General features: G+C 50.4%; 1 protein-coding gene and 1 non-coding gene across 2 annotated transcripts in view; one reads left to right on the top strand and one right to left on the bottom strand.

Annotated features, from left to right (window-relative positions):
• Positions 1 to 1,061: 1,061 nt before the first annotated feature.
• On the bottom strand, positions 1,062 to 1,167 carry LOC138397714 (U6 spliceosomal RNA). Its single transcript, XR_011235841.1, has one exon. It is a non-coding gene; the product is annotated as a U6 spliceosomal RNA (small nuclear RNA).
• A 1,046-nt stretch (positions 1,168 to 2,213) lies between these two features.
• TTLL1 (TTL family tubulin polyglutamylase complex subunit L1) overlaps positions 2,214 to 10,547 on the top strand; it is a 33,558-nt gene continuing 25,224 nt past the window's right edge. The window contains exon 1 of the mRNA XM_069490353.1: positions 2,214 to 2,296. The gene's annotated coding sequence lies outside the window, so the exon portion shown is untranslated. The remainder of the gene's footprint in view (positions 2,297 to 10,547) is intronic.

The following is a 10,547-nucleotide window of genomic DNA, read 5'->3' as shown; positions in this document are numbered from 1 at the left end:
TAAAAATTTCAATTTCATTAGTTATTAGTTTTTTTTTTTTTTACCCAGTTCAGGACTCAAATTATTAGTTATTTGGGTATCTTTTCACATGTTTAGCTTTTTTCATCCTCTGTTCTGGAATTGTGAACTTGTGTTTCCATCTTTTTTGCCTTTTTTAAATAAGTATAGTATACTCTCAAAGATGGTAGAGAGTGGACCGCTTCAACAAGGAACAGTATTTTTTGCCCATTTTTGTATGATATTTTGTTCTTACTGATTTGTGCAAACCATATATATTGTGGATATTAATGCTTTGCCATATATCATGCACGTATTTTTAATTTTTCTTTTTTTTTTGAGACAGGGTCTTGCTGTGTCCCAGGCTAGAGTGCAATGACATGATCATAGCTCACTGCAACCTCAAACTTTTTTTTTTTTTTTTTTTGAGACAGAGTCTCACTCTGTTGCCCGGGCTAGAGTGAGTGCCGTGGCGTCAGTCTAGCTCACAGCAACCTCAAACTCCTGGGCTTAAGCGATCCTACTGCCTCAGCCTCCCGAGTAGCTGGGACTACAGGCATGCGCCACCATGCCCGGCTAATTTTTTGTATATATATATTTTAGTTGTCCATATAATTTCTTTCTATTTTTAGTAGAGACGGGGTCTCACTCTTGCTCAGGCTGGTCTCGAACTCCTGACCTCGAGCGATCCACCCGCCTCGGCCTCCCAGAGTGCTAGGATTACAGGCGTGAGCCACCGCGCCCGGCCTGCAACCTCAAACTTAAGCGATCTTTGTGGCTCAGCCTCCAAAGTAGCTAGTACTGCCGGCACGCACCACCATGCCTGGCTAACTTTTAAATTTTTTGTAGAGATGTGGTCTCACTATTGTCCAGGCTGGTCTGGGACTCTTGGCCTCAAGCAATCCTCCCACCTCGGCCTTCCAAAGTGCTAGAATTACAGGTGTGAGCCACCGCACCCGGCCAGAAATCGTAATTAATAGACTGGGTTTGCCCACACCCAAAAAGCTAGACTATATCAGAGTAGGGGTATAAACCCTTTTGTTTCTTTTTTTTTTTTTTTTTAATTAAATATGGAACGCTTTACAAATTTGTGTGTCATCCTTTTGCAGAGGCCATGCTAACTTCTCTGCATCGTTCCAGTTTTAGTATATGTGCTGCGGAAGCGAGCATTTTTTCTCCTCTTTCACGCTGCCTCTAAAGTGCACTTTTATAGCTGGGAGATGTCTGGGATATATGCTCTTTTATTATGAATTAATTAGACAAGTATTTGAACAACTACCAAGTGCTGTGCCAAGCACGTTACTTTTTTTCTTTTAGAGATAGGTCTCTTACACGTCATGAGCTACAAAAAAGAAAAAAAAAAAAACACAATAATAATAAAAAAATACAGGGTCTCACTATTTTGCGCAGGCTGAACTAGAACCCCTGGGCTCAAGCCATCCTCCTGGCTCACCCTCCCAAGTAAGTTGGGACTACAAGGCACACCACCACACCGGCTTCTTTTTATTTTTTTTAATAATCTTCCCAACAACCCTTCAATGTACGTGTTGTTATCCCCAATTTACAGACAAGAAAACTGAGGTTCAGAGAAGTGAAGTGACCTGCCTAAAGCCACAAAGCAAGTTGATTTTTGGAGCTGGGATTCAGATCCAAGTCTGATTTCAGTTTTAAACTTCTCACTGGGCCAGTTGGCCTCCTCCTTAACAGAGAGGAGTTTACAGTATATTTTGAGGGACCCTTCACCAATCAGGTGACCTTTGAGTGGGCCATTTATTGATTCCTACATGCTGAGCGCAAAATACCATTATCCTTACAGCAACCCTACGAGGTCGGTGCTACCAATGGCAGGGATTTTCCAGCTACCGAAGCTGAGCTGAAGAGCGGTAGAGGGGCTAACAGCGGATGGAACACAAGGTCCTGAGCATCACGCCGCTCTACCTCCCACTTGCTACACTCAATGCCGCGCCCCAGACTCTGCTCAATCTCATTTCTGGGCCCAGAAGGTTCCAGGGTGCACAGCCTGGCATTTCCTAGTCCTTGAGCCCCGGGCATAGCTGGCTCCCGGGACAGGGAGCATAGAGACCAGGAAAGCCTGACCCCGGAAATAGTCGTGGTTCCGGCAGGCGCGTCTTCGGTTGCCAAGACACCGCCCCGGAAGTAGAGCGCGCGGGCCGTTCGGCCAAGCCGCGGGCAGCGTCCCCGGGCGGGCGCCGGAGTGGAGGTGGGGGCGGGACCGGGGCGCGGCGCGAGGCGGCCCCCAACGCGCTCCCTGGCGCCCCTCGGCGCTCGGAGCCCACAGGTGAGGCCCTGCCGCTGCGCCGCCTCCAGAGGGTGTGGCCGTGCGCGTGCGGGCGAGCGCGCATGCGTGAGGGAGTGTGTGTGTGGGGCTGTGTCTACGCGACCGCGACCGTGGGATTTTAGATGCTGCTCGCCGGACCCGCGTCCTCCAGGAAGCCTGCGCTGACCATTGTGCTCCTCTACCTCCTCTGAGTTCCTATGCCTTACCTTGTGCCGTCCGCTTATTGTAATTGAATTATTATTTTTATTATTGGTTATCCCAGACTTTCATTGTTCCTAGACTTTTCCCATTCATTTGCAATCCGTGTTGTTTCTGTTGGCATCTTTTGCAGGGCGCCATGTACCTGTGGAGAGAACTCAGGGCAGGAGACAGGAGCTTGTGGGTGACTGGACCAAGACATTTCCACTCCCTGTTTCCCCGGGCGGGGCCGGGCGGGGCCGGTCACCCACTCCGTAGAGTAGCCGTAGCCGGGGCTTTATTGGGGATTAATTCTAGAAAGGAAAGCATCTTATAATAATAATAATATATAATAATATATATAATACATATATATGCATTATTGTGTATTATATTAATATATGTAATTACATATATTATAATATAAATAAGCCTTTTTGGCACTCGCTAAGAAGATTCTTTGTTCAGGAAACATCTAATGAGCACATTATGGTACTGGGTTGTAGCAGTACAGAACGGTGGGCCCTGCCCTGAATTACAGACGCTGGTAGGCAGCCTCTGTAGAGCATGGGACAGTGACGGCATAGCTGTGAACGAATGCACTGTGCCATGTGAAGTCATCGTTTACATTGTTATTTATTATTTTCGTTAAAGGTGGTTCTTTTTCCTTTCCAAAGAAGACTTATAGGAAAACAATCCAGATGCCCCAGAATCCTAGCCTAGATGGGACTTCGTTGAAACTGGTAGTGGTAGTAGATCAAAATGTCTGGGGTAGCAGGCATGGCAGGCAGAAAGGACTCCCATTTTCTTTTTTGTTATTTTAGAGACAAGGCCTCTCTCTGTAGCCCAGGCTGGAGTGCAGTGGTGCCATCATAGCTCACTGCAGCCTCAAACTCCTGGGCTCAAGTGATCCTTCAGCCTTGGTCTCTCCAGTAGCTAAGGCTATAGACATGGACCACCACACCCAGCTAATTTTAAAATTTTTTGTAGAGATGGGGTCCCGATATGTTGCCCAGGCTGGTCTGGAACTCCTGGGCTCTAGCAACCCTCCCACTTGGTCTCTCAAAATGCTGGGATTAGAAGTGTGAGCCACCGAACCAGCCAGGACTCCCATTTTTTGATAGCTAGAGCAAGAAGGGCGAAATGATGCTTGTGAATGTACGTTCTTGTCCCCAGCTTGCTGTTTCTCTTGAAAGGTTGGCCTGGTTTTTGTGAGGCCATAGTAATAACTGTGGGAAGCGAAAGGCCTCTTGGCGAAGCATCTGTCCTCCGGGCCTGTGGGCCTGCTCCAGCAGGCACGTGTTCCCACACTCCTCGGATATCAGCTCAACTCGCAGCCTGATTGATACTTCACGCTCCTGGCAGTCTTCACACGGATGGCTGTTTACGAGCCTCTCTCCTCTGTGGGGCTCACAGCCCCTGTAGGGCTGTACTGCACCTGATTCACTGCTTGCACAAATAGCACTTGTTTGATCGTGTGTGGAGAGAATTCATTTATTTGTTTCTGTTAATTCATCAAATATTTATTGAGCACCTGCTACTGCTAGACACTCTACTAGGTGCTGGAGACTCAACAGGAGGTAAGGCAGAACAATGTTCTTGCTCTCATGATGCTGATACGTCTGTGTAGAAGACAGATGATCACCAAGGAACAAATACTTGAACTAGACCAATTCTTTTCAAACTTGAGCATGGGTAAGAATCACCCGAGAGCTTGAGACAGCCTCCTGGGCCCCAGGCCCAGAGAGTCTGAGTCAGTATCTTCCTTGGATGGACAGGAGCTCAAGAACCTGTATTTCTAACAAGCTCCAGGTGGGCTTTGAGTAGCGCTGGATAAACAATTGTGTACAACCGGAGTGCCACGGAGAAAACAAAGTGAATTTGGTAGGGTTGGGAGGATTGAGATTGGCTGGTCAAGGAAAGCCCACTCCGAGCAGTTGACCTTTGAGAAGGGGCCTGATCCGGGGGAAGAGCAAAGGCTTAAGACAGCATGCAGCTTGGTGGGCATGAAGAGCTGAAAGAGGGCCAGCTAGAGGGGGTGGTTAGTGACAAGGGTGGTGGGAGACAAGGCCTGAGGGGTGACAAGGGCCCAGATCTTGCACGGCTAGCCTCGTGGGTGCTGGAGGACTGCTAGTTTTATTCTGAGTGCAATGGGAAGCTGTAGGGTTACGAGCAGAGTGACAGGATCTGACGTGTGTACAAGAGGGCAGTCTGCTGCTGGGCGGGGCATGGGTTGCAGTGGATCAGGGATGGCCGCAAGGTGGTGGTCAGGCCTGCTGTGGTTGTCTGGGAGACTGGGGAAGCTGTGGAGAGACATGGATGAATCTGGAATCTTTTGGAGTAGACCTAATGTGATTTGCTGCTGGATTAAATTAGTAATCACTTCCTCCTCAGGGCCACAGTTGAAGTTTGTTGTTTTGTTAAAGCACTGGCGAGGGACAGGGCTTATAGCTTGTTGAATGTGGCTCTCATGCTCCCTCCCTCTGGATTGTCTCATTCAGTTTCTTTTTCAAAATTTTTCTTTTTTTTTTTTTTTGAGACAGTGTCTTGCTCTGTTGCACGGGCTAGAGTGCTGTGGTGTCAGCATAGCTCTTGCACGCCACCATGCCCAGCTAATTTTTTATATTTTTAGTTGTCCAGCTAATTGTTTCTATTTTTAGCAGAGACAGGGTCTCGCTCTTGCTCAGGCTGGTCTCGAACTCCTGAGCTCAAGGGATCCTCCCACCTCATCCTCCCAGAGTGCTAGGATTACAGGCAGCAGCCACTATGCCTGGCCTGTCTCATTCAGTTTCCTGTCTCCCTATCACAGGCCTGGCCCTGAGTGGCTGTCAGTGCTGAGTGGACGGATGAAAAGCTAGACGATAGGTGGCCCCGACCCTCAGGCTGTCAGTGGGAAACCTGTTCTCCAGCTTGTGGGGATCCTACCCACTTGCCTCAGGGCTAGGACCCATATTATCTTCTGAAAATAACCAGCAACTCTCTGGTTTCAGGGTGGCTTTCTGTGGTTGGCATACCTCGGCGGGTGACAGCCCCAACTAAGATTTTGAGCTGGGTTCAGCATAAAAGATCAATACATCACTCTCTGTTTTTCCTGGTTAGGTTTTTATGATGCTACTTCTTTTTGAAAGTGGCTTAAAATTTAGACGCATCAATTCATATGAACCAATAGAGATGTAACATGTTAAGTTCATTATCCTTAACCCCACTTTTGTTTTTCTGTTTTAGGAGGAAGTGACAATAAAACAATCTGACCTCAGATATTTATTTATTTTTCTAAGGAAAAGGGCTTAGTGATTCTGAGGGCTGGGAAGGAGTCAGCCTAGTCTTCCGTGCTATGGGGCTCAGCCCACTGGCTTACTTGTCTGTTCTGCAGATGAGTCTGAGCTGGGTGCCTGGTGACACAGTGAATCAGCCACTCCCCTGCCCTGCAAGAGGTGCAGTCTGTCACCAGAGGCACCTGTGAACCAACAGTTGCCATGTGGTGTGGGATGGAGGCGGTGTGGGTTGTGGACAGGTTATAGTCTCTGCTCTGCCTTTTACTCTCTGGAGCCCTGTTTTCCTCATCTGTAAAATGGGGAGAATAAACAAAGAATGAAAAAATAAATGAGAAGAATACCTGTGTATGGCGTCACGTGAGCTGCAATAATATACATAGTGGAGGAGAATATGCATAAACTGCCCAACCCAGTGCCTGACGCATCCTAGTGCTTAAGAAGTGGTAGCTGCTGTTAGTAGCGATAATATAAGTATGACATTTCTTATCCTCTGAGTTCCAGCACCAGCCCGGGGCCTGTCAGGCCTGCTGTAGGTAGGGAACAGAAGGAGTGTGCAGAGTCAGATCAGGGAAAGCTTCAAGGTAAAGCTCTTTCTGCTGGATGTTCTTGTTCCAAACCCAGATAACTTTCGGAGTAGCTGCTGTGTGCCTGGTCCACACCTGCATTACCTTGCAGTCATCCCAGCAGTCTTGGGAAAGAGCTGGTGCTTTTGATAAGGAAAACCCCCATCTATTACTTAGCACAGCAGCCACCTGAGCTCCCCACCCCTCACGGAAGACCCACATTAGCATATGACTAACCTAACACCTGGCACATCAGCATACCACTAACCTAAGGTCTAGCAGATCAGCATAACACTAAACCTATTACCTGGTGCAAGACACTACCCTAACACCTGGCTCATTAGCATATCACTAACATCTAGCACATCAGCATAACACTAAACCTAATTACCTGGTACAAAACACTAACCTAACCTATTGCCTGGTGGGCATTAGTCACCTGAGATCCCTCCCCTTGGATCACCCCAACTTAGTAAAAATGAAAAAAATTAGATAGACGGTGCTCAGAATTTGGTGGCGAGACCCGTCTGAGCCCGCCGGCGAATAAACGTTAATTCTCCGATTTTCCGTGTGCCGCTCGGTTTGTCCTCGGGACCACTCGCTGTAACACTTGCCGTAACGTTAGGACTTCACCATTTTTTTGGGGGGGGGGGGACAGAGTTCAACCCATAATACGTCTTGTTTTGTCAAACGAAAAGAAACCAAAGTCTGTAAAATAATTTTAAAGAGATTTATTCTCAGCCAAATTTGAGGACCATGACCCAGAGCCACACCCAAGAGGCCTTGAAAAAGTGGACTCACGGTGGCTGGGTTACAGTTTGGTTTTATACATTTCAGGGAGACAGGGGTTACAGGTAAAGTCATAAATCAATACGTGGGACTCATACATTGGTTTGGCCTGAAAAGGTGGGCCATCTTGTAGCGGGGGTTTATAGGTTATATATAGGTGGGTTTAAAGATTCTTTGGCTTGTAATTGGTTAAAGACATGAAGCTTTGTCTAAAGGCTTGGAATGTGTTGACATAGTTGCTGTTTATCAGATACAAGCCACCGGACATAGATTTGTTATGTAAATTGAGGGCCTGCAGGTGTGTCTTGCATACCCTTAGGCCTGTTAATGGGTTACAAAGGATGTCCCCAAGAAGGGAGAGGGGCATGATGAGGCATGTCTCACCACCCTCCTCCTGGCAGGCAATTTAGTTTTAGAATATTCCTTTGGCCATGAGGGGGTCCATTCAGTCAGCTGGTGGGGGGTGGTGAGCCTAAAATTTTATTTTAGTTCACAGTCTCCAGGGGAGCAACTATTGAAAGCAAAGAATCAGATTCAAAGGACCGACCCAGATGCAGTCCTGCCCTGTCCTGTGAATGTTTATCGTGTGTCCCTCGTGCCAGTGGAATTGGTGCTGGAGATACTGGGGCCGCGCAAGATGGACTGTGAGCTGTGATGCAAATGCCACTCTTCATCTAGAAAGAAACAGTGGGATGAGTGGGAACCAGGTGACTAAGAACATCCTGCCCTCCTGCATTTATAGACAGAACTTGTGTTAAGAACTAAAATTCAAGGTAGGCAGTTCTGAGTGCCAAGAAGGATGGCAGAGAGGAGACAGGGTGTCCGAGAGAGCAGTTTACCTCCAGCTGACGGCTGAGAGTGGCTCCCCCCGGGGCCTTTGAACTGTGCCTTGCGTGGCTGGTGGGAGTTGGAAGAGAGGTGCCTTTGCAGGTGGGGGGACAGAGCCAGCACAGGCTTGCAGGCAGGAGAGGGTCGGGCAGGTGCGTGGAACACAGGAAGGGCTTGAGTTCAGCCGAAGCCCTGCGAGAAGGGGAGCGTGCAGCGGGTGCAATGGCAGCCAGAGGTCAGCCGGAGCCAGTAAGTGACATGATTCAGAAATATTTATGGCAACAAGGGAAGACTCGAAGAGCATCTTTGGGGATGCCGTCCACTGAATATTCTGGCTAGTCGTGGTTTTGCCGTAGTATTCATAAAATTCTTAAAGAGTGTCTTGATTTTGTGCCGTGTACATTTTGTCTGGGCACTAACTGTGTTTTAGGTGAGAACCGGAGGCCAGAGTCAGTGAGGCTGAGGAGAACTTGGGCGCTGCCGTGGCTGCCCCGAGAGTGCTGTGGTAGATGCAGCCCGAGACTGGCCCATTAGTGACCTTTGTCCACACGGCAGAAGGGAGGGACGGGGCCCGGAAGAACGCCTCACGGTCCAACTGAGGCACTTGCCTCCTTGGAGCCTCCACTTCCTGCTGGGTGAATGAGGCTGAGCATACTTGCCCAGTGTGCCTTGTCTGGTTTGGGGTCGCACGCCTGGAAAGCGGTGTGTGAGTGTCACGTGCTGCCTTTGTGGCTTCAGGTTACACTCTTCCTTCTTCTGCAGCCAGAAGCCGGTGACTGGGGTGAGGTCTCCCACTGAGACTTGTGTTGTGAGCGCCGAGTGTGAATTGTGCAGCCCGGGTGGCTGGGTGTGGGTCTCCAGGCTGGGGGGGTGGGTCTCCCCGAGATCCTGGTTCTGCAGTTGGACTGTGGGGGCAGAGTGCGGCAGGATTGGTCAGGGAGGGATGCGGGGCTGTGGAGGCCGAAATCGAAATCGAAGAGTGAAGGTGCGAATCCCCTCGGCCGTCCTCGTAGATGCGCCTGGGGGTGCGAGGTGCGTGGGATTTGCTCTTGTTCTGGGACCTGAGTCAACACCGCGTGCGGATCTGGCCCTCGTGCTTTGGCCGTCATCTTGGCACGGTGAGTGCTGGAGTTCCACGTGTATCGTGACCGACCACTTAACAGTCATTTACGTGGCACCTTGGAGCCTGCAGAGAGCGATTCCTTGTATTCCTCGTGTTGCCCCCGTGACCTGGGCACAGTCCTCATCCTGCTGAAGGTCAGGTGCACAGAGGGGAGCGACCGGCTGTGTGGAAAAGGTGGCACCTTAGCGTATTGTCACCTTGGGTTTGAATCAGGGCGCCAAGACTCCTTGAGTCTGGCCCTTACACAGGCTTTTAACCTTTGTGCCTCAGCCTCCTCCTCCGTGAGGGGGGACGGTGATGACGATGGTGACGGTGAGTGTTTCTGAGGGCCCGCTGTGTGCTGGGCGCTGATCGGTGCTGTACCTGTGGGCACTCGCCCCACGGGATGGGTAGACACTGTTGTTATCCCCACTTTACAGAAGAGGAAATAGAGGTTCAGAGAGGTTAAGTAACTTGCCCAAAGTCACACACGGCTGGTGAGTATTGGATCTAGACCTCAGACCCAAGCTGGGGAGCCCATACTCTACCATGGTCCTGCCTCTGTGACACTGTGACCCTCCAGCCTCGCTGGGGGGTGCGGAGGGAGCAGGCTCACGGGAGAGCCAGGCATGTCTGGGCCCCATCTCCATATCTCAGGCCCTTCCTGCCCTACAAGCTGCCCCGAAGTGGAGCTATTGCCAGTCCCTGGAGCAGGTGCCTCCGTTCATGAAAGGCCCTCAGAGCTCTTGGGGCCCCCTGGCTTCCAAGCCCGGTTTTGCATGAAACCCCTTCCAAAGAAGTTGTGCACAGAGGCATAACAAAGTGTACTGGTTTATTGTTTAAAAGTACCACTGTTCCTTCTGCCGTCATCCAGGTGGAAGTCAGTGGCGTGAGACCACCCAGTGAGATTTTTAAGTACAGTGTGTGAACCGTGCAGCCTGGATGGTCGTGGCGTGGGGGGACAGCCCCCAACAGCCTTCTCTGGTCAGAGCTGGGGTGGGAGCCTAGAGTCGTGGGCTGCCCGAACCGTGTGAAAACCAGACTCCTTAGAGGACGCTGAGGTCCAGAGTCCTCCTGGAACTAGCTTAGAGTCCCACAGTGCTGTTGGTGGGCCTGGGACCACGGCAGTCAGTCTGAACCGAGAACCCCCACAGCCAGTCATGGAGCTGGGCCCTGGGCATGTAGCAGTGAGGAGGCGGCCAGCTCCCCGGCCTCCAGCTGGGACAGCAGGTGCTACCTGCAGAACTGCGGGGGTGCTGAGGGGCCAGACACCTGGTCTTGGAGGGGCGGGAGGCTTTGCGGAGGAAGTGTGTTGGTGTGGGCAGGTGAGTGGGAGAGAACAAGGGCAGAGGACCCAGCACATGCAAGGCCCTGGGCCTGGGGACAGAGTGGGCAGAGAAGTCCATTGTGGCAGGAACAGAGGGTGAAGGAGGTGGCGCAAGATGGACCTGGAGAAGCAGGTGAGGGCCAGGGTCTGTGAGTTTTAAGGACACTGAGGGACCATGGAGGGTATTCAG

This window comes from Eulemur rufifrons, chromosome 16 (genome assembly GCF_041146395.1).
Source record: "Eulemur rufifrons isolate Redbay chromosome 16, OSU_ERuf_1, whole genome shotgun sequence".
Classification (NCBI taxonomy): Eukaryota; Metazoa; Chordata; class Mammalia; order Primates; family Lemuridae; genus Eulemur; species Eulemur rufifrons.
This window is presented reverse-complemented; position numbering and strand designations above follow the sequence as displayed.